Source organism: Bactrocera tryoni, chromosome 1 (assembly GCF_016617805.1).
Source record: "Bactrocera tryoni isolate S06 chromosome 1, CSIRO_BtryS06_freeze2, whole genome shotgun sequence".
Lineage (NCBI taxonomy): Eukaryota > Metazoa > Arthropoda > Insecta > Diptera > Tephritidae > Bactrocera > Bactrocera tryoni.
Window position 1 is genome coordinate 30044379 of NC_052499.1, and position 25586 is coordinate 30069964.

The 25586-nt window shown below is 38.4% G+C and overlaps 1 protein-coding gene across 2 annotated transcripts in view; it reads right to left on the reverse strand.

Moving 5' to 3' along the window:
• The window catches only part of LOC120766626 (putative tyramine receptor 2), a 35208-nt gene extending 20995 nt beyond the window's left edge, over positions 1–14213 (reverse strand). Inside the window, exon 1 of one of the 2 annotated variants that reach the window (XM_040092240.1) lies at positions 14119–14213. The gene's annotated coding sequence lies outside the window, so the exon portion shown is untranslated. Of the gene's footprint in view, positions 1–3560; positions 3653–14118 lie in introns of those variants that run through there. The other variant, XM_040092241.1, reaches the window with a different exon arrangement.
• Positions 14214–25586: the final 11373 nt, after the last annotated feature.

A 25586-nucleotide genomic window follows, 5' to 3' on the forward strand; every position in this document is an offset into this window, starting at 1 on the left:
TAAAAAAACTCTTTTTCACAAATTATGAGCACATATCAACACCGACCTTTATGGACCGAAAAGTAAATCTCTTCGCTTTTTAAACGCGATAATGATGAATATGATGAGTAATTACCTCATTTATATGCAAATATATTATAAATATTCCGCTACTGTTGGGTTCTGCTTTCTTTCAGACAATATATGTACTATGTACTATAAATTTCAGATATACTATATGCAAAGTGGATTTTCACAGAAAATGTTGCCAATGCTAATTTTACGAATTATTTTTTGGTTAATGCAACTTAATTTGGGATTAGATAAATTTCGAATGTGAATATAAATAATTCCATCGCTGAGGATATAGTGCGCGGAATTTTATGTGGCGGCGAGTGAGGCGGTGCTGATTTAATGGTGTAAGTGGATATTTTACACGTTTTACTTTTGTTTTAACAACATTTATTCGAAACATTTTTTATGATTTGTTTACTATAGCATACATATGTATGTATATGTATGTATGTATGTATGGTATATGAAAAGCATTTATTTGAATTTGTACATATTTATGTTTGTATAAATGTTAAACAAAGTAATATCGCATTTAAAGTTTATGGGGCAGTTCAGAGATTTATAATAATTGTTCAACGCCCATTTTCGCTGCTGTGGCATTGAGTAAAATAATTTTATTATCGTATTCCAAAGCGTTAACAATACGAGTTATTTGTAAAAAAACTTGTTTAATTATACTGTTGCAAAATATTAAAATAATTAGTAGAAAAGAATACGAAAAGATCACCATTTAAATAAAGGCGTCGCAACTAAAATGCCTCTATTATACCTTATTAACCATCCATGTTTATTAGGTACTTGTACCTGAACTCTTACGCAAATAACTATAAAAAAACGAGAAAAACTTTAACATCGGGTGCACCGAAGCTGTAATACTCTTCGCCCGTGCATTTTTAAGGACATAAAAAGATTGTTTTTTGGTTTTTATCGGTCCGTTTGTATGGCAGCTATATGCTGAAGTAGTCCGATCTGAGCAATATGCCCGATCATTTATGTATTTACAGTGGCGGATACAGAGGGGGGAAATTCACCGGCCCCCAGCCCCCCCAAACCAAAATGGCTTATTAAATTTACTACTCTGAAAAAATATGAAGTAACAGAAATATAATTCAGACTTTTGCCTTTTTATTTCAGAAACAAAATAAAAGACTGTCTCCATTTTTTAATTAAATAAATAAATCAATCCTCGAAAATTTGAAGACGCGCTTTTCTGAAGAAGTATTGGATGGATTTCAACTGAGTATGCTGCTTCCAGAAAAAGTATGTGCTTTGAAAACCACAGAAATGGAAAATATTATTGATTGCTTGATAGATAGATTCAAAGGCCCTTTGGATAATGACAACGTCGTACGACGTTTGAGGCTCAAAGGCGAACTTGATCACTGGCAGTACCATTTGGTGCAAAGGCAAAACTCAAAAGACAACAACTTACGAAAAACTTGGCCCACATCGTTTTGTATGTTGAAATGTTTCTATTCAAGACACGAACTGACTACAGTATTATACTTAACAATGAAGTATGTCATCATCCCCACGTCTACGATTTATAAGGTGTTTTTTAGTAGAATTTGATATTAGAAAGTCGATTTGAAAATTTTCCACAATGCTATTAAACTGTATAAAGACTAATATATTTAACATAATAATCTTCATATTTCAAGTAAATGTTTAATTCCCCCGCCATCCCAAAGACTGGATCCGCCATTGGTATATATGTACATATACATATGTATACTTTATAGAGGCAGCGACCTTTCCTACTGAGCGATACAAATAGTTCCCGGTATAATAATGGCTCCTTGTTATTCAAATGCTTTGGTATCTTTCAATAAATATTTATTGACTATTCACAATAGTAGGGTGTGAAATTTCTTATTTAACTGTAAATTGAATTGGACAAAAATTCTTGAAAATAAACGGCCAAGAAATTGAATCCAAATTTAGTTTGCAAATATTGCTTCGACCTTTATTTTCTACGAGAGCCAAGCCAGAGAGGCTCCGTCAACGTCAAGACGGAGTATTTTTGGACAAAGGTCCGTTTCCAGCTCTCAAAAAATGTAAAAACTTCATATAAAAACGCTTAAGAAATGGTGAAGAAATTTACTGCGGTAAATTTTCTTGTGCTAGTATGCAGCTCTAAAGAAATCTAATACTAATTTTAATAAATTTTTACAGTAAAATGCGTATTTGGCAATCCTTGTTGTTTCATGAGGGAAATTCAAAGTAATCGTTAAATTCATCCTTAATTAGTTAAAATCATTATTATGAAGTATAGTTCACTTTGAAATGTTGTATAAAACTTACCAATCATCAACAGCATTCCTTAAATCGCAATGAAAATATTTATGATACACATACATATGTACATACTTATGTAGGTATAGAATTGAAGGCAGAAATAATTTTTCAATTATTATTTAATTAAGATAATAAAATAATTTGAATGAAACATAAACTTATTTCTTATAAAAACATTCACATATTTCGGAGCTATTGATAGGAAAGTATCCCCTAAGATTCATTTTTAAAATTTTAAAATTTTAAGAGAATGCTTCGGTAGCTCAGACGAATTCTATTGGATTTAAAAATTAAATTAGTCTGTTTCCGAAGGCGGCTTGAACAGGTGGAAATCTTACAAAACTTTCAGCACTCAGACTTAATTTTGTTGCACTATATTTATGGATTTTTAAGCAAATTTTCATTTAACCAACTAAACGGTTTTAGTTCAATAAATCATAAATGATTTGCACTTTCCGTAGCACTCTCGAACACAGTCGGAAGCAATGAGATCACAATTTATGCAGTCCAAACTCCAACAACACAAAGCCGCATTTCTGTGGAATACAACGGCACATTGTCAACAAATCAACAAATGCCGCAAACGATAATATTTATTGTATTACAACAACAAATGTCAACACTTCATTGAGCACCCAGAACGATGTGTACACCTCGGAATGCAGTCGGCTCTAGTGGGCTCTACAATTCAATCAACTTAACGATGCGTTGAAATGAGATTTCCACACTAGTCTGTATGTACTTATATATACAATACATATGTACATATGTACTTAAGTTTGTTCGTAAGCAAATTAAACACTCGAGTAAGTTATAGTAATTAGTTCAGCGTTCGAGTACCCTACAGAGGCGGAAAAAGTCAGGGATCGATTTGCTTCCAATAACGAATCTCTGGGCGCATCACTAATCGCTGTGATGCCGTTGCTTGAAGGGGTGGTCGGCATTACTAAAACAGCAACAAACAGGTGATAGAGGTAAAGAGGTGAGGAAGGCAAATGGTCAAGATTTTTATTGAAAGCATAATTTCTAATTTTGGCCATTAGCAAGAGATTGAGTGAAATATCAGCAGAATTATAATTGCAAAATGCACTAATAATAACAACAACCGATTTGCAATATACCGTAATTTCGCGCTAAAATCGCGCTATTATTTATCTTGAATGTATACAATATGCATTTGTTGAATTCTCACAATATTTATAGCATACTTTTGCACATTTCATTTGCTTTTGCACTTTTTCACCTCACTTCTGCCAATTGTGTGCTATACGCACTAATCGCACTCTCAACGAACAGGTGTCTTGACTCGACGACGAAAAACAAACTTGAAATCACCGTGTAATCGCATGAAGGCAGGCTCCAGTGTTCTCCGGCCTCAGTATATACTGTGTCTCCGGCACCGTGTGCGAAACGAACTGAAGTGGCATCGGTTGCTAAAATGCTCGCAAGCGCCTAAAGCGCGAAGGTGCTGTTGCCGTTGCCGTGGCCGAGCTCGCAAGTGTCGTAAGATTCGTTAGCTGCTTGCGTTCTGTCTTGATGCTTATTTGCTTCAATTTGCACCTTGTCTATGAGTCTGGCTAGCTGTTGTTTTCTTCCCTTGGTCGAAGCAGTTGTTGAGACGACGGTGTAGGCCGTCGCTGGGAAACTTTGCAAAATCAAAATGTACGATACAACAAATAAGAGGAATTTTGAAAATAAATTGAATTTAATGTGAATGCCACAATGGCACAATGCCCTTTGTGCGAAATGAAGATAAAGGGAAGTAAAAGCTAAAAGCCATATTGTACATTCTATTGTTTTCTTAAGCCAAAGATGTGATTTCTACTTTTACGCGCACATATGTAAATACAAGATGCGTTCCAAAGTAAACAGGACATTTTGAATCTAGCGCCCCCTGGTGGCGCCATCTATATGTCGACCGATGCGTTAGAATCTGCTATCTTTATCGATTGTCCAGTGAGAATTTCATGACATTTCATTGATTGGAAGTGAAGTTATTGCGTTTAAAGTGTCAGTATATTTGTGTTATCGGTGCGAAAATGAGCTTCGTACAAAGAGCCAACATTAATTTTTGTTTATGTAAAATTGGTAAAAAATTTACCGAAACGTTTCTATTGATGAAACAAGCTGATGGCGATGATTGCCTATCCCGTAGCAGAGTCCGCGAGTGGTTTCAACGTTTTCAAAGTGGTCGTGAGGACATAAAGGACGATCAACATGTGGGCCAATCAAAATCCATGATCACCGGAAATTCCATCAAAACTGTGCGTGAATTCACCAAAAATCAGCCGAAATCATCATTGAACTTCATGGAAATGAAATTGACCATCTCCAAAACATTGATTTATCGCACTTTGATTGAACATTTGGGCTTACGAAAGGTGTGTGCACGGTTTGTTCCGCACAAATGACTGACGACCAAAAATTCCTCAGAATTCAACATTCGAAGGACAGAATTGAAGAGGTTTATTTGACAAAAAATCACATTTTAACCATTAACCACTCTCCGTATTCACCTAACATGGCACCGTGCGACTTCTTCCTTTTCGGAAAAATGCACTTGCCCATGAAAGGAAAGCATTATGGAGACGTAGAGGCCATTCAAAAGGCTTGCACCGGTATACTGGCTGCCATACGGGCCAACGAGGTAAAACACTCATTCGACTTGCTTTTGGACCTTGCAAAAAGCTCTTTTGAAGCAGAAGGAGACTATTTTGAATAAAATAAATTGATTTTGCCGAAAAAACCATTTGTTCTGTTTTTTTTTTTAAGTCCTGTAATCTTTGGAACGCACCTTGTACAATCTATGGTTTACAGTTATGCTCAATGTTTATCGAGCAAAGACAAGTTTTGGTAAAAGTAAGATTCCAGCATGTTGTTATACAAGATATGAAATAAATATATTTTCTTTCGGCCTCACCTATCCCGATATAAGGAGCTTGGGATTTCTTAATATATGACAAAATCCCCTAAATGATTGAACAAGATAGCCCTTCAATGTCTTTGTATCTACAGAGCTAAGCAATTCCTTACAATCCTCTATTCAGGATATAACAACGCTTTAAATTGTTGGGGTGCAGTCTCAAAACAATAACTCTATGATATGGTATGGTGGTACATCAACACGCTTATAAAGAGTGATCCATTTTGAGTTTCCCTACTTTTTTAAAGACAAAACACAGAAATTTCAAATTTAAGAATGTTTATTATTATTTGAAAGAACATTATTCGGCATTTATTTTTTGGAGATTATCTTTTTCAAACGTTAGCTACGGCTACGTCTCAGAATCCTGCCTTTTGACTGGTAAGTGGCGAATGACACGCGTGATGTTTTGCTCCCAGACGTAAATCAAAGCGGGATTGTCAGCATAGGCTATCGACTTTGCAAATCCCTACAGAAAAAACGTCTAACGATGTGAATATCAGCGATCTTGGTGGCCAATGGACCGGCCCAAAACGAGAAATTAACTAAATAAATCCATTGAATTATGCGCTGTGTGGGGACTGGGACCGAGATCACGGGCTTTAATTTCAGGCATCAAATTGTCAGTTATTGAGGGAAACGTTCTCACTGGCATCATTTTTGAAAAATTATGGACCGATGATTCCAACAGCCCACAAACCACACCAAACAGTTGTTTTTATACTCTCGCAACAAAGTTGCTAAGGAGAGTATTACAGTTTTGTTCACATAACGGTTGTTTGTAAGTCCTAAAACTAAAAGAGTCAGATATTGGGTTATATATACCAAAGTGATCAGGGTGACGAGTAGAGTCGAAATCCGGATGTCTGTCTGTCCGTCCGTCCGTCTGTCCGTCCGTCCGTCCGTGCAAGCTGTAACTTGAGTAAAAATTGAGATATCATGATGAAACTTGGTACACGTATTCCTTGGCTCCATAAGAAGGTTAAGTTTGAAGATGGGCAAAATCGGCCAACTGCCACGCCCACAAAATGGCGGAAACCGAAAACCTATAAAGTGTCATAACTAAGCCATAAATAAAGATATTAAAGTGAAATTTGGCACAAAGGATCGCATTAGGGAGGGGCATATTTGGACCCAATTTTTTTTGGAAAAGTGGGCGTGGCCCCGCCCCTACTAAGTTTTTTATACATATCTCGGAAACTACTACAGCTATGTCAACCAAACTCTACACAGTCGTTTTCTTTAGGCATTTCCATATACAGTTCAAAAATGGAAGAAATCGGATAATAACCACGCCCACCTCCCATACAAAGGTTATGTCGAAAATCACTAAAAGTGCGTTAACCGACTAACAAAAAACGTCAGAAACACTAAATTTTACGGAAGAAATTGCAGAAGGAAGCTGCACCTAGGCTTTTTTTAAAAATTGAAAATGGGCGTGGCCTCGCCCACTTATGGACCAAAAACCATATCTCGGGAACTACTCCACCGATTTCAATGAAATTCGGTATATAATATTTTCTTAACACCCTGGTGACATGTACGAAATATGGGTGAAATCGGTTTACAACCACGCCTTTTTCCAATATAACGCTATTTTGAATTCCATCTGATGCCTTTTCTGTATAATACGAGTATAAACATTAGGAACCAATGATGATAGCGGAATAAAACTTTACACAAATACGGTATTTGAAAAATATGTAAATGACGTATAATGAAATCTCGATTATCACTTTATCATGCGAGAGTATAAAATGTTCGGTGACACCCGAACTTAGCCCTTCCTTACTTGTTTCTGAATAAAATAGCAGTTCTAGGATGTCTACAAGTTGCTCTTCGTGCCGAATGCGGCAATTTTGCCTCATCGCTGAACAAATTTATGTTCGAAAACGCCGGATCTTCTTGGAACTTTTCAAGAGCCCATAGAGCGAATCAATGTCGCTTGCGAAGGTCGAGCAGTTTCAGTAGTACAAGTTTATTTTGTATGCTTTCATTTCCATACGTCAGTCCGAGTTGCTCTCTCTCCACGGTCTTCGTGTAAACTCTCAGCCGCTGCTGTTATATATTATATTATATAATGAATGCTGGGTCTTGTGATGGATGATGGTATTGCGAATAGTACGCTCTTCTTCTTCTTCACCGGCGTAGAAACCGCTTACGAGGTTATAGCCGAGTTAACAACACCGCGCTAGCCGTTTCTTCTTTTCGCTACGTGGTGTGAATTGGAGATTCCAAGCGAAGCCAGGTCCTTCTTCACCTGGTCTTTCCAATGGAGTGGAGGTCTTCCTCTGCTTTCCCCGGCGGGGACGTATGCAGTCTTTTCCAAAAAATTGGGAAGATGGGTTTGCAAAATATGTAAATAGTTTTCTTTTCGCATTACGCCATCAATCTTATGCAATAGTTCAACGTGCCACCACGTAAAGCACCCCCATCCGACTGAAAACGGTTAAACTTAGATTCGTCCGACCAGATAACACGTTTCCAGTCATCTAGAGTCCAGTTTTTATGTTCCTTTGCAAATTTCAACCGAGCCTTACTATTTTTCTCCGATAGAGCTGGTTTACTTTTTTTCACAGATGCGACATATCCAATTCTACGAAGTGCTCTTCTAGCTGTCCACCGACTAGCATTTTTATTAACTTCCATAGAAGCCTTTTTTGGTGTTAAAAGCTTATCTTTCCTCATTTTCGACATCATAAGTCTAGCGTCAGAGCCTGTTAAGATGCGATGGCGCCCATTCAATACGTTTTTGGAAGATACATTTTTTCTTTTTTGCACCTTGACCACCACTGACTGACTAGCAGTTATTTAGCAATAATGCGTGTCGAATAGCAATATTATTTTCTATATCTGGCGATAATTTCTTCATTTTTTATCAGGAATGTAGATACTAATTTGCCAATTCAATGAATTAATTTTAAACTGTTAGGAACTATTTAAGACAATGAATATTGAACAAAGAAAACATATTATGAGAAATCTGGAAATCTATTGCTGATAATAAACTAGGGAGAACGAAAGCAAGCGCGAATAACGGAAGGTGCAAAACTGAGTACATGCTTTATGTTTTTGTTTTCGGTTCTTAACTAATACATTTCTTCTGTGTTTATCTCAATAGAAACGCATATTTGTTGTAAGCTAAATACATATTCTTGGAAAAAAAGTTTTTTTTTTTTCATTTACTTCATGCGTTAAGGTTATATGAGCGCTCAAGCACGAAAATGTTGAGCGTGGAATCACTTTTGCTCCATACTGTATGTATTGTTGACCTTAGTGTAATTCGAATCGAAATGAGCTTGATTTCAACTCTACTGCTGGCTAGGAAGATTGATGTCAAGTTTCTGTCGTTATGCCTACAATAATGCCTTAACAGTTAATTTAACCCTTCAAGCAGAAGAAATATTCATGGGAATATTAATTAGCCTTGTCATGTTGACATCGTGGATTGACATGGAATCTTCATTAATTTGCTTTCGTAAGCTTATTTGTAAACTTCTACGGAATGCTAAGGAAATAAAATATGAAATTAAAATATGCAAAATTGCAGACTCTCTTAAATCAAGGCAAAATAATTTAGTTATAATTCACTTGTAATTATCTCTCTCAAAAATTAGATTTTCTTTTCCAATGGTAAGTATTGTGTTTTGTGTAGAAGAAGCGCAAAATAGACTCAGAACATACATTATCAATGGGCTCAGTTCAACATTGCTGAAAAGTAAAAGGAAGATAAGTAGTGTTGAGGAAATGTGACATACATAAGTATGTATGTATGAATACAACGCTCGTGAAGCCTAATCGCTTATTTGTATACTCTCGCTGATTTTCACAAGAAATTTTTTTTCAATTATAAAGTTCACTTTTGTCTAAATAGGTACTTTAATAAACAAACAAGTAGTGATAATCCACAATATATTATTGAGACTCCGTTACATCGTCAAAAAGGCACTTTTTGGTGTGTTCTATGAGAAAAGAGAATCACCGCTCCTATTTATTCAAAAATGAAGCAGGCCATAATGTCAAAGTCAGTAGTCATAATTAATGACTTTTTCGTACCTGTGTTGGGGGATGCTGATATGAACGACCTTTGGATCCAACAAGACGGCGCTTCATGCGGTTTACCTAGATAAGCCCGAAACGATTATTGCCTTGGAAGAGAATATTCGACGCGTTATTGTTGGCATGCGGCCCAATTGCTGCAAAAAAATGGTCGAAAATTAGGTCTCTCTGCTTGAATTTATTCGGCGGTCACTTGCCCGAAATAATTTTTAAAACATGTGTCTACCTTATCTTTATAATAAAACTAAATTCTTGGCCATAGCACTAATATCTTCTTGAATACCACTCTGTATTACGTTCAGTAAAATAATTTTATTAAATTTTGAAAGACCTATGCGATATATAGACATCATAAGAGGTTCTAAAATGAGAAACAATAAAAAAAATATTTTCAATATGAATTACACTAAGTCATTATTTATATTCATAGAGAAAGCCATCGAAGTTGTCGCATAAAACTGCGTGCCATTTTAGGGGATGGGGGTTTGTTTCTTCTTATCTCCACGATTGACAAAAATTGCTTAGCCCTTAATATTAGCCGCCATCAATGCTGCTCCGGTGGTAATGACACTCGTACGTACATATATATCCGACAATATTGACCTCAGATGGAGGTTTTACGGATTTTAATAATGTTTGTCAAAGTTTTAGAGATTCCTGACGCCTTTATTTGAAGCCACGAACAGCCTAGTGGCAATCACACATGCAACGAACTCGTAACCTGGCTTAGCTGACTTTGGCATGCAATAAATATGTGCATGCCGCGGCTTAACTAAATAGAACCGAAATGTGTGGCGTTTAGTTCCCTCTATCATTCATTCACCACCAGTGAACGAACAAATATTTGCCAATGACTTTCATAATAAACTCGAGGCATTAAAATGCTCATACATAAAATGCGGCGTTCCAATTACAAACCAACCGCTGGTTAATCGCCACCGCACACCGCCAGGCACGAATTTCGGATGGACAATTTAATCATATCGCCCCAGAGATACACAGGGATTACACACGTATTTATGACTGGCGATCCCCGCCACGCGCGATTGGCCCCTCAACGCCACGGTACTTTGGCTGCGTGTCGCCCACACCCCGCGTGCTTGCGACGCATTACGAACTCGGACTTTTTTTTATAATCAATTTAATCGGAGCAGATGGTATTTTATTAGTTTTCCCGCTTACACAGAAATACACGCAAAACCAAATTCCAGAGGAAATCTACTTTGAAGCAAAAGAAAATCGCAAAATTCTCTTTGTTAAATATGCCCTAATTTTTGCTTCGCGATTCATTTTCACCAGCAGTGAACTGTAAAAGTTCGAGGCAATACCTTACCGCCATCACAGCTATCGCTTTCCGGTTCTCCACCCCTCGCTCCCTGTTACGAGTCTTTTTGTACCCTGAAGAGGGTATTCTAAGCTTGTCATGGAGTTTTTAGTACTCACAAGGAAGCGGCTGAAACCCTTTATATATGTACATACATATATGCATACATAAATGATCGGCGTGACGAGCTGAGCCGATTTAGCCGCTTTCGTCTCTTCGCCTACATAGTGCAACTGATCCCTCAGTTTCTGAGGTATCGACTGAAATTTTACGCACGCCCTTTTCTGCCTAAGAAGTTGTTCATTTTTCGGGACCGACGCTATCGGACCACTATAGCATATAGCTGTTATACAAACTGACCAATCCAAATCATGTTGTTCTGGGAATTTATTGTATTTGTGAATAGTAGTACAGGTTCGGTGCAACCAAAGTTAATGTGTCTTCCTGCCTTAGACGGTCATATGGCAATTGTAATCACTTCAATTGTATATTAGTACCAAATCAATAACCCTGTTCGTTTTTATCATTGTTTGATGAATTCTTTGTATCACCATTTGTTACTTTGTTGATAAATGTAAACACACTGAAACCACAAAACTCAGTGAGACAAGCAAAGTTCGCGGTGTGTTTGTTTTTGTTGTTTGTGTTAGCTTATAAAATACTTCACTTGTATTTTCACGCCTTTCCCCTTTACTCTGGAGGCTCATTAATTTCATAAAATTTTATCGACGACGTAATGATACATTTGTGTTGTAGCGCTCTTTTATTTGCATTAACAACAACAAATCTATACATCTAAATATGTCGATATGTTTGCACTAATTTATATACATATATGTATGGACTACATGGAAGTATGTATGTATGTACATATATATAATGTGAGAAAAGTATTCTAGAGAACATCAATATGTGCGCATATGTCTATCGGCGCTTTGTGCCGCAGATTTCTGTATTCATACTGAAGCGCCTTGGGTCGGTTATAATATTTTTTAAATTTTCAAACATTTCTGTTGTCCAATTGGATTTCTTTTGAGTGTTGCGAAATTTCGTATTTTACGATCAATAAAAATGAAGAAGTATTTTCTGGAAGGCTTCGGTGCTTCCCGTGTTTATTGTTTTTAAGCTTTTCTGGAAATGTTTGTATTTTTCTCTAAAAATATACCTTTTATATGATAAGAGTGTTTTAGCAACATTTTCAAAACATGTATGCTGCTACAAAAACAAAAAAATATTATTTTTCAACATTCGACATATTCGATTAATGGCTTACAGAAATTGTTTTCTTCATTAGTGAATATGTAGAAGAATTGGGTATAGGGTACAATGGGTTTTTTGCTCTTGCAACTTGTTGCTACAGAGTATAATAATTTTGTTCATATAACGGCTGTTTGTATCACCTAAAAATAATCGAAATAGATATTGGGTTATATACAGTATCGGACAAAACTCATTGGACCAACTTGAGTCTCACACATATTTCGTCATACCTTTTTCCGGAGATGCATTAGGAGAATATCTGTTTTTGCAAAAGGAAGATCGCATTTCTATATTAAGAAACAATTCAATTTTAGTTTTGAACTTTTATGTAAAATTTATGAATTATAACAGAAGGAAAAAAGTAAAAAAATCGTGCTACAAAATTCATTCGGCTTTAGCTGAGTACAAAAATAAATTCGTTTTAAATTAATATTTTATTGGATAGCCATTATTTTTAATGATTTCAGCACTTTTTTAAGCATGGATGATATTACATTACTAATACATATGTATGTGTGTCATTTATTCTTTTCCAGACTCGTTTCAAGGAATCTAATATGTTGTTTTTATTACTGTGGACCTGTTCTCTGTTAATCGGCTTGCTGACAATTTCCTATAAGTTTTCAATCGGGTTTATGTCAGAAGGCTAGGGCTCATATAACATAACGTGTTCTTCCAAAAGCCAATCCTTTACAACTTTGAACGAGTGTTTGGGGTCATTGCCATGTTGAAACTGCCAATCAAGCAGTATTGTTAAGATAGTGTGTGGTAACATTTGGGTTTACAGTATATTTTTATATTGGAACCTATCCATGTTCCCTTCTATTTTGTAAATATGTCCTACTCCCTGACCAGGATCCCCAAACCATTATATTACCCCTCATGCTTTACTGTACCCTGCAAATATCGACAGTCTAAAGGTTTCCCTGTTTTTTCCTATCTGAATTCTGCAAATTAAATTTGAACTGATCTCTGAAAACAATGCCGACTTCCAATAGTCTACAGACCAATTGATATGCAGTTTCGCAAATTCCCAACGTGCTAATCGATTTGTTTTATACGGTTTTTTCGCAGAACGGAAGCTAAATAGACCAGCATCAACGGCGAATCGTTGTACTGTACGCGTTCTCAGTCTTATTTGTAAGCTATATTATTTTGGATCTTTTTTAAATTCGCGCACTATACCCAAGTCATCCTTTTCCGAAGTGACTCTAGGACGTCCTCCAATACTAAGTTGCTAATTTCGACCATCAAAGTGTTAGTCCAATGAGTTATGTCGCACGAATTTTTTACTTTTTTCCTTCTGCTATAATTCATACATTTTACATAAAAGTTGAAAGGTAAACATGAATTGTTTTTTAATATAGAATATGCGATCTTTCTTTTGCAAATAAAGTAATGCATTACTTATGTAAAAAGTTATGACGGAATATGTGTGAGACTCGAGTAAGTCCAAAGAGTTTTGTCCCACACTGTATATGTATGTATATAAATGATCAGAGTCGCGAGACGAGTTGAGATCCGAGTGACTGTCTGTAACTTGAGTCAATTTAGTTGTAAACCACTAGTAAGGATGAATTCGTAGATGGGCGTAATCGGTCCACTGCCACTCCCACAAAACTTCATTAATCGATAAAGTATAAAATGCCTCAACTGAGCACTAAATTAAGATATTAAACGGCAATTTAGCACAGTTGATCGCAGTAGTAAGAGGAAAATGGTTGAAATCGGATTATAAAACTTCCCACTTCTCTCGTAACGGCTTAGCAAAAACTACTAAAAGCGCGATAAATCAATAAAAAAATACTTCAGAGACATAAAATTTTAGACGTATATTTTGGGGCTTACTCTACCGTTTTCAATCAAATTTGGTGCAATATATTCCTGAAATTCCTACACTAAGTTGTGAAAATGGGCAATATTCGACAAAAGCCACGCCTATTTCTCATATAACGTAATTTGACATTCCGTCGGATTCCTTCACTTTCCAGTATATAGAACCAGAACCATTCAATGTATCTGCATAAATCTTTGCACAAATAGCATCCTCAAGAATCCTTGAGTCAAAAATAGGTTGAATTAAATCACCACCTCCTATAGCTAAAATGAAATATGCAAGTTGCAAGAGTATAAAATGTTCGGCTGCACCCGAACATAGCCCCTCCTTGCTTGTTATGGTTATATTTGGATGTGCACTCACATTTAATTTAGCTGAAATAAAAATCGCCATGCGTTTTATTATTTTAGGAAAAGTAATTCATTGAAATATGCACTTATCATCACTGACGAGCCCTTTTGAAAAAACAACAACATACATGCACTCGTTAAAATTTCGTTTTATCCGTTTCACCGCCACTTGTTGCATCGATTTCACATTCGGTGAATGTTTGTTTTTGTTGTAAGGGATTGTGTCATCACATTGCGATAGTAACGGTATCTCATGGGCAGCTCAAACCTCAACAGCGCTGCGTGGGCAGTTGGGACTCACACAGAACTACTTAAAATTATTTGTTGTTGTTGTCTTTTGCGTATGCCAACACTCGAGCGATTACATGTGTACACTTGGGCACATATGTACTAATTTTACCTACAAGTACCTACATATTTATGTATATAGTGTGCGATTGTTTGTGTGTTGGCAAATGCGACCCTTCCGCTGGTTAATGAATTTATCTTAGGAAATTATCTGGTTTTTATCGCGTCCCCACCGATAACGCCACTAATTGGACAAATTTATCAATTATTTTGCATTCAGCGCTCATTAAATCGCGGCGTTGCCAGCCTATGCAGTAATCTGCATATCTATATTTGTTCAGTTGTGTGTTCGATATTGTTGAATGACGGCTCCTCTGATAATTAGTCAATGGCAATGTAGCCGTAAAGATCGCCTGCGAATAACGTCACAAAATGTCGGATAAATGCGCGAGTTGCATGAAGCACACGAAGGCAAATAAAAGCATTTATCTGTATTCACTGTATCAACACAGTCCTGACTTTGTTGCCAGCACGCGATAATACATCGATCATTACAATCACAAACACATCCGAAATTATTCACGCTGAAACATGTGCGCCCACAGCTAACCGGCGCGTCTTTCACTCTCTGTTTTTTGGTTAGAAAAAAATGCAAAAAACTTCTTTTTCACTGTCAGCGCAGCAATCACAAAGCACGAAGACGCGGCGGAAGCGCGTAGAAAAAAACTGTGAAGGCCTCTGTACGCCAGGACGTCTCGCGCGCGACTGATTCCGGTCAACTGCCAAGCGTTGGGTTGCGCGCCGGCCACAGCAAGCCCGAAGGCCAACACCAAAGCCATTGCCAAAGCGAACGCCAACGCTAATGCTACTGCCGACGGCGTCATCCTAACACAGGCGAATAGCGCGCGACGTATGGTATGTGCGCGCGCCTGCCTAATTTATTGGCGTTTGCGAGGAGTCTACTATATCGTTCGCTTTATTTTCATTCACTTTTTATGTGCTGCACCTTTTGTGCGCTCTCATTTAGTCGCCATTAGTTACAAGCCAAGGCACATTATTCGCAGTCGCTTTCACTGTGCTGCCGCTGCTCGTGCTTTCTGCTTCTGATTCGGTTTCGTATTAAATGTTTTTCGTGTTTTTTTTATTTTTGTTATTTACCGCAAGTGGTACTGTTACTAGCACTGATGAATGGGCGCAGCGGCTTTTTGACTTTTCTTCGCCTAACTGATAGAGCAAGTATCCGTATTCGCAGTGAATTAGAGAGGCAATAAGAAAAGTTCAAATGACGCAAAGTTTTCGGGATATAAAAATCGATGCGCCTAATTCATGTAAGGTCATATACGGAAGAATGCATGAACACACATGCAAAAATTTAAAAATGCGCGAAAAATTCCCAAAGCTATATTTCTTGATAGAAAAAATGGCATTTGTGCCACGGCACGGCATCCATAAACCCAACTCTAACTTCCTAAAACTATTCCAGATATGTTACGCGAAGCAAAGCCGAAGGGAAGGAGGAAGAAGGAAGCAGATGTATCTTTCAGCTCGTCGCTTTCGAACTAGTGAATTGACGGACAATGTTCACACACCAATTCACTCGCTTCTGTTGTGCGTAAGGCTAATGAATGCTTGGTCCAATTATTCCTTCGGGAATATTTAGCTCGTTAGATGACACCACTTTTTACACATACCCTCTCGGCTACAAACACTCATCTTTAATGCTTTTAGTATTCGGGCACCTCCATGTCATTGTTATAACAAACTTATTCCGAGTAAAATACTGTTTGCGCTTCACATTGGATTCCGATGCGAAGTTCCCGCGGCAATGGCACATCAGCATTGAACATATTGAGCAGGATGTGCATATATCCACCTGCTTTTCTCTTCTGCTTTCATCTGCTGATTTGCCAATTCCAATACAGTTCGATTGCTTGAGGACATGGCTTTTGTTCTGTCATTTCGTTTACGGTTGACACGTCGTATGAGTAACATTTTGATTTAGAAGAAATGAACTCACTTTTTCATTAATCCTGCAGCAGTTCTTAGATGGCTACGCTTCGTCGCCTCGTATCTACCTGGCTTTCACACATTTCCATGGCAGTTTTCGTGTGAATGCCAAGTAATATACCTTTTCGTACACATATATCCAAGCCCACACCACCACGCACCTCTCTTTATGTACAAGAGATGAGTAAGAAAGTATACCTACATACGTATAGATACATGCATGTATATATAGTGCTTACTAGATTATTATTAGTATGGCGTTTGTTCAGAGAACAACGGAGATTTTAAAGAATTTTAAATTTCGCGAAGTTGTGAAAATTTATTTTTACTTGTTTCGGAATTCATGGACAAAGGAGCAGTCTTCTTATTCGCCAGCCACGGCTCCGTGGGTCTTTTCCCAACTTCCATAAAGCAACAGATAGATGCAAATCACTAAAAAGCTAATGACCATCCCAAAAATAATAATTTATAACAAAACTGATATAAATGCATAACATCTATTTTAAAGACGACAACATTGATTTAGACAAATGCATAAATATTTTTTTCAAAAAACCAAAATTCCCGTTATTTTTTGGCACATCTCGTATATAAGTAAAGTTATGATAGCTTTATTACCCAGAATCTTAAAAACGAAGTTGCGCTTGAAAAGAGATCTTCTTCATTATTTTAATATGAAGAAAACCGTCGAAAGTCATCGTAACATATTTTCTGGCGAACATAATCTAGTTGAACGTATTTGTCAAAAATGGTTTGCACGAGTTAAACGTGAGGATTTTGGCTTGGAAGACGAAAAGCGGCTTTAACGGCCAAAAAAGTTTGAAGATGAGGAACTAAAAGCGTTACTCGATGAAGATGGTTGCGATACGCAAGAAGAGCCATCAGAATCTATTGTTGTCACTCAAGCAGCCTTTTGAAAACATTTTAAAGCAGAGCGGATACATTCACAAGCAGGGAAGTTGAGTGACATATAAATCGAAGACAAGTGACGATTAAAGACGATTTTGCATGGGAAAAATGCTGCTTAGGCGCTATGAAACCTAGTAAACCAGCCGACTTTCCAAGTCTGTATTTGATGGCATTAGGAGGGTCATCTAATTGAAGCAACCGATTACCGAAAACGCCCGGATTTTGGGATTAGACACGGAATAAAATGTTATAGCTTGAGATGGACAATACTAAGAATTCATGTTCTTCTTAAACAAACATTACATTTTTGAAAAAAAGCAGAATGTTTAAGTTTTAAAATTGATGTATGGCACTGATCGGGTTTATTTTAGATTTATTGTAATATGTACCATTAACGAAGAATCCTGTGTACTTCCCAATTCTTTTAAAAATATACAATACACAAAATTTCAGGATAATCTGAAAAGTGGTTTCAGCGTTAAAGTGTAACACACACTTACATTCACAATGATAACAAAATATAAATTTTATAATACTATAGATTTACAAAAACAGAAGAGTTGTTGTTGTGTACTTGAACACTTTTAGAACACTGTATGTTTCCATGCGTTATCAGACACAAAAACATGCCGGACGATTGGAATTTAGGTGTGCTCTGTCCAATCTACAAAACTACCGTGGGATAAACCTCCTCAACATCCCATATAAAGCTATATCGAGCGTATTGTGTAAAAGAATAAAGCCCACAGTCAACAAACTCATTGGACCTTGTCAGCGTGGCTTCAGGATTCGAAAAGCAACAACCGACCAGATATATACCGACACATCGACATATAATTACCTCCTCCTTTTCGATTTCAAAGCTGAGTCTGAATTTGGTATCCCCGCAAAACTAATACGGCTGAGTAAACTGAGCAATACCAAAAGCTTCGTCAGGATCTGAAAGGACCTCTTCGAGGTTTCAGGCAAGGCGACTACCTATCGTGCGACTTCTTTAATCTACTCTTGGAGAAAAGAATTCGAGCTGCAGATCTGAATAGAGAAGGTACCATCTTCTTTAAGAGTGTACAGGTGCTGGCGTACGCTGATGATATTGATATAATTGGTCATAACAACCGCACCTTTAGTTCTGCTTTCTCCAGACTAGATAAGGAAGCGAAGCAAATGGGTCTGGTAGTGATCGAGGGCAAGACAAAATATCCCCTGTCTTCAAACAAACAGTCGTCTCACTCACGACTGGGTTTCCACGTCATTGTTGACAGTCATAACTTCGAAGTCGTAGGTAATTTCGTGTATCTTGCAACCAGCTTCAACCTTAACAACAACGTCAGCTCCAAAATCCAATTAAAGAGTAAAGTCCTCTGTCGACGAACAAAGACCAAATTATACAAGTCACTCATCATTCCCGTCCTACTATATGGTGCAGTGGCATGGACGATCACAACATCTTATGAGTCAACGACCGGTTTTCGAGATAAAGGTTCTGCGGAAGATTTATGGTTCTTTGCGAATACAGCAGTATATGGAACGATGACCTGTATAAGTTATACGTATCATGAATGAAAACACACCAGCTCTGAGAGCATTCGACGTAATACCCGCAGGGGGAGCAGATGAAGAGGAAGATCTCCACTTCGTTGGCAAGACAAGGGTGAGAAGGACCTGGCTACACTTGGAATCTCCAAGTGGCACTAAACAGCGAAAAGGGAGAACGACTGGCGCGTTGTTGTAAGCATGGCTATAACCTCGTAAGTGATGTCTACGCCAATAAAAAGAAGATGAAGAAATTTTTAATCAAAAATTTCCCGTAATACATGCTCATATTAATATAGAATTTTTTTATGATTCACAGAAATTTTTAAATTTCTACAAGGTCTGATGGTAGAAATTCTGCCCTTAACGGACGTTTGTAGCAATATGTGTTAAAACTGCCATTCATTTAATATGACTGGTTCAATTCCCATTGATGGAAACAATGAAATGTCGTGTGCAATTCACTTGGCGACAACAGGAGTCTTTAATTCAGTCTGGCAGAATAACGTCAACTGGGAGCGTCAAAACAGCGCTGACTTTGCAGTATAAAGTAGATATACATACATATGTACATATGTTTTGCGAGTGTGATGCGATCCGAAGCATGTGAAAAGGGGAAGTGGATGGCTCCATATTCAACAATACCCGCATTACTACCCATTTCCTTTTACTTTGGAATAATTGAATCTCGTGAACTACTCAGAAGGTTACGTGGCACTAAATTTAAAGCAAATGAGCTCAATTTGGATCCAGTTTGACCTCGAGGCTTTCTCAACAATGCGGAGAAGTTAGTTGTGGTATCATCGGTTATATCGACAATCGGAAAAGAAGTATTGAGAAAATTGTGCTACTGCTTTACAGTTCTAATTAAAGTACTGCGTAAGCACACTAAACAACCAAATAATATACACCATAATTACGTAACACATTCACATTAGGCAGAGCAAAATGTTTTCGCACTTTAGCTTCACTTTTACACACATAATTCGGATATAGAACTAATTATTCACAAAAGCTATTAATGCCGCAAATTAATTTCTGTTGCGAAATGTGTTGCTGAAATGATCAAATTCTAAATACATATAAGCACTACATGTAATTTAATTACATTGACCTATATTTAGCACGAGGCAAATATTTGTGGCATGGCAGAGTGGGATGAACGTGGAAGGAATGTTTGTAAAATTTCATTTTAAATTTAATTTGCGTTTAAATACTGTACTAATCAACCAAATATACTTATAGCCCAGTTCTTTAAGTAGTCTCTGGTCACTATTTGAGGCATTTTGAGGTAAAGTCTCAATTTGTGAGAGCTGCGATAATAAACGTGTCCGATTGCTGCTAAATTCAAAGTGTTATAGAGAAGACCGCGTCCTCCGACGTGCTATTTATAGGCACACTCCCGCCGCATCGGCCGTCCTGTACCGTCACAAACGCTACGTCTCGTAATTTTTAAATCTATAATAACTTCGAAAATATTCATTTAAGTCATATGCTGTAAAAGGCCATATCTTCTTCTTAATTGGCGTTGACACCGCTTACGCGATTATAGCCGAGTTAACAACAGCGCGCCAGTCGTTTCTTCTTTTCGCTACGTGGCGCCAATTGGGTATTCCAAGCGTAGCCAGGTCCTTCTCCACTTGGTCCTTCCAACGAAGTGGAGGTCTTCCTCTTCCTCTGCTTCCCCCGGCGGGTACGGTGTCGAGTGCTTTCAAAGCTGGAGCGTTTTCGTCCATTCGGACAACATGATCTAGCCAGCGTAGCCGCTGTCTTTTAATTCGCTGAACTATGTCAATGTCGTCATATATCTCATACAGCTCATCGTTCCATCGAATGCGATATTTGCCGTGGCCAACGCGCAAAGGACCGTAAGTCTTTCGCAGAACTTTTCTCTCGAAAACTCGCAACGTCAACTCATCAGTTGTTGTCATCGTCCAAGCCTCTGCACCATATAGCAGGACGGGAATTATGAGCGACTTATAGAGTTTAGCTTTTGTTCGTCGATAGAGGACTTTGCTTCTCAATTACCTACTCAGTCCGAAGTAGCACCTGTTGGCAAGAGTTATCCTGCGTTGGATTTCCAGGCTAACATTGTTGGTGGTGTTAATACTGGTTCCTAAATAGACGAAATTATCCACAACTTCAAAGTTATGACTGTCAACAGTGACGTGAGAGCCAGGTCGCGAGTGCGACGACTGTTTGTTTGATAACAGGAGATATTTCGTCTTGCCCTCGTTCACTACCAGACCCATTATCTGTGCTTCCTTGTCCAGCCTGGAGAAAGCAGAACTAACGGCGCAGGTGTTGAGACCGATGATATCAATATCAACGGCATACGCCAGCAGCTGTACACTATTACAAAAGATTGTACCTGCTCGATTAAGTTCAGCAGCGCGAATTATTTTCTCCAGCAGCAGGTTGAAGAAGTCGCACGATAGGGAGTCGCCCTGTCTAAAACCTCGCTTGGTATCGAACGGCTCGGAGAGGTCCTTCCCGATCCTGACGGAGATTTTCGTGTTGCTCAACGTCAGTATACACAGCCGTATTAGTTTTGCGGGGATACCAAATTCAGACATCGCGGCATAAAGGCAGCTCCTTTTCGTGCTGTCGAAAGCAGCTTTGAAATCGACGAAGAGGTGGTGTGTGTCGATTCTCCTTTCACAGGTCTTTTCCAAGATTCGGCGCATGGTGAATATCTGGTCAGTTATTGATTTGCCAGGTCTAAAGCCACACTGATAAGGTCCAGTCAGTTTGTTGACGGTGGGCTTTAATCTTTCACACAATACGCTCGATAGAACCTTATATGCGATGTTGAGGAGGCTTATCCCACGGTAGTTGGCGCAGATTGTGGGGTCTCCTTTTTTATGGATGGGGTAGAGCACACTTAAATTCCAATCTTTGGGCATGCTTTCGTCCGACCATATTTTACAAAGAAACTGATGCATGCACCTTATCAGTTCTTCGCCGCCGTGTTTGAATAGCTCGGCGGTAATCCATCGGCCCCCGCCGCTTTGTTGTTCTTCATACGGGTAATTGCTATTCGAACTTCTTCATGGTCGGGCAATGAAACGTCTGCTCCGTCGTCATCGATTGGGGAATCGGGTTCGCCTTCTCCTGGCGTTGTGCGTTCACTGCCATTCAGCAGGCTGGAGAAGTGTTCCCTCCATAAATTAAGTATGCTCCGGGCATCGGTGATTAAGTATGCTCCGGTCTTGAAACCTTCTGTAAGCCGCCGCATTTGTTCGTAGAATTTTCGAGCATTATCAAGCTTTTCGTACTCACGCATTTCGGCCTCTTTCTTTTTCTGTTTGCAAATGCGTCACTGCTTCCCTCTTCAACTCTCGGTATCTATCCCATCCCGCACGTGTTGTGGTCGATCGTAACGTTCCGAGGTAGGCAGACTGTTTTCTCTCCGCTGCGACACGGCACTCCTCGTCGTTCTCAGCTGTTCTTTTGCACTTTCCGAAAACCAATGGTTTTGGTTGCAGCTTTACGTAAGGAGTTTGAAATGACGTCCCACAGTTCCCTTATACCGAGTTGTTGACGAGTGCTCTCAAAGAGCAGGAGTGCAAGCCGAGTAGCAAATCGTTCGGCTGTCTGTTGTGATTGCATCTTCTCGACGTCGAACCTTCCTTGTGTTTGTTGACGTGCGTTTTTTGCTGCACAGAGGCGGGTGCTAATCTTAGCTGCAACAAGATAGTGGTCCGAGTCGATGTGAGGACCTCGGAGCGTACGCACGTCTAGAACACTGGATACGTGTCTTCCGTCTATCACAACATGATCGATCTGGTTGGTGGCTTTTCGATCCAAGTAGCTTGATGTATCTTCTTATGCTGGAATCTAGTACTACAGATAACCATATTTCGGGCCCCGGCGAAGTCAATCAGCCTCAACCCATTTGGGGAGGTTTCGTCGTGGGGGCTGAATTTACCGACCGTAGTGCATATACCTTCTTTGCTCATCCTGGCGTTAAAGTCGCCAAGTACGATTTTGACATCGTGGGGGGGGCAGCTCTCATAAGCGCGCTCCAAGCGCTCATAGAAGGCATCTTTGGTCGCATCGTCCTTCTCTTCCGTCGGGGCGTAGGCCAACTCAGCGATATGTTGAAGAACATCGCTTTGATGCGGATTGTGGCTAGACGTTCATTCACCGGAGTGAATAATAGTACTCGGCGACAGAGTCTCTCTCCCACCATGAATCCAACAGCAAACTTGCGCTCCTTTATATGGCCACTGTAGTAAATTTCACAAGGCCCTACTCGTCTCTGTCCTTGTCCCGTCCATCGCATTTCTTGGACGGCGGTGATGTCAGTCTTTATTTTCGCGAGAACATCAACCAGCTTCCCAATTAAGGGTCCGGACATTCCAGGTGCATGCCCTGATATCGTAGTCCTTATTTCGTTTGCCATGGTCGTCATCAAAAGGGGGGTCTCTCATCCGAGGCTTGTTGTTCCTTTTTATTGGGGGTGTTTTTTACGAGGCGGGTCCCAAACCCAGCGCACAACCCTATGGGGGGCATGTTTCGCCTTCTCATTTTAGCTCGTCTCGAACGGCTGTTCTTAGGCTACCCAGAGGATTCTTTCCTCACTTTCGTGAACTTCTACAGACGACTCCATCCTCCATAGGCCATATAGATCAATATAAAATCAAGAATGTACAAAAAGTATTTAATTCAATAAGTATTAATGCTGTATAGGTTAAAATCGCTTCTAAAATTAGTCATTATTTGTCATAAAAAGTAAATTACAAAAAACTGTTACTGTGGGATATCCATAAGAGATAGACATATACCATCGTGAAGTTTCTGTAGACCTTTTCAATATGTAGAATACTTAGTACATCGTTTTAATAAGTCTCGTAGAGTTCAGCCTGCGTTTTCAACGTAAGCGGAAAAAATGTAATTAAGTATTTACGACATCACATTAGAAACCTTAAAAATAACAGTATTTCTCCACTATTTAATGAATGTTATTATACATATAAACCTTCCTCTTCAATCACTCTGTCTATAAAAAAACGCATCAAAACTCGTTGTGTAGTTTTAAAGATTTAAGCATGCAAAGGGACATAGGGACAGAAAAGGCGACTTTGTTTTATGCCATGTATTGATATAATTATTTTTGAGGGCATAAAACGACTATGGAGGAAATGTCAATAACTTTTTTATAATATATTTACTTAAGCATCAAAATAAGCCTCAGTGTCTGCGATTACCCCTTCGTTGTTCTTAAATTTCTTTCCAACGAACATTCTCTTAAGGTCTGAGAACAAAGAGTAGTAACTGAGGAGCAGATCTGTAGAATAAAGTGGATGGGGAAGCAATTAGAAACCCAATTCATAAAATCTTAACAACGTCTCGGTGCGCTGTCTTGATGAAACAGCACTTTTTTCTTCTTCAAATAGGGCCGTTTTTTATGCTTTTTTCCTTCAAATGCTCCAGTAATACCTTTGTAAGAGTCGCTGTTAATATTTTTCCCTTTTGAATGTAGTCGCTGAATATTATTTTTGACTGTCGATTAGACTTCGATATGAAACGCTGGAGAGATGTTTCATCCATTGCCACATATCGACGCAAACCTTCGGTTTTATTGCGATAAAAGGGCTTCAAACACTACTCCGAATCATAAAGACGTCGTTGTTTTGGTAAAAAGTGAGCTCACGCGGCACCCATTTGGCACAGAGCTTTCTCATATCCGAATACTAATTCACAGTATATCCAATACATTCCTTTCATATCGTCTCAGCTCTCTCGGTTAACTTCACTTTCCCGGTATCCAAAATTATTTTGGGACTTTTTTGGTGTTTTCGTCGTTAACAGCCTCTTTAGAGCGTTCACTGTCTGCCCTCGTCCTCATTGCTTATTTCGAAAACTACTTTCAAGAGATTTCAAAATAATATTGCTCAGTCCAAAATATTATTTTAAACATATTATTTATTAATACACGATATTTCTTTAGATCCATTTTTTGTAAACTTAGACAAAACACAAGTTGCTTTACAAAAAATCCTACAATATATAATCCGTACACATATCTTTTAAAGGTAGGGAGTGACTAAAAATCAAATGGATTTAATATTAGTGCTACCATCAATGAATGTATCCGCCTATACAAAAAAAATTATAAGGACATTGCACAGTCTGACAAGTCAGGCACAGGAAAGGATAGTTACGACTATGTGATAAGTACTGTCTATTAGCTGGAACTTTTGGGCCCATACGTAAAAATCATTTAGAAAATGATTTCATACAGAAAGTACTACATTGGCTGAGGAGTCTTTGATGTGACAATTTGGTTAATTTGCGAGGTTTGTAAAAAAGTATCGCGAATTTGGGCTACGTGCATTCGCTTTTCGATTGGTAATCATATGTCTTACTTATGCGGACAAGGTCGGCCATTTGGAATATTTAGTGATTTTTTTACAGCTGCTTTGCTTGGAAGCATGTTAGGTCGTTCTTGATTTTTGCTTATTCCAAAAATTGGTCAAAGAATCTGTAAAAATTGTGTCTAAAAACCAAAATTATGTACGCGGACACATTCCAAAAGTTGGTTGTGACATATGGTGAAGCTACCATGTACAAAAGCAACGTGTATTGGTGGTGTCTTTGGATGGTAGATGTTCTTAGAGAGTAGAGAAGATGTAAACGACAAAAGCATGCCGGACGCCCGAGCACGTCAAGACAAGGCGAAAATATTAATGAAGTGATCAAATACAAGGTGCGTTCCAAAGTAAACAGGACTTTAAA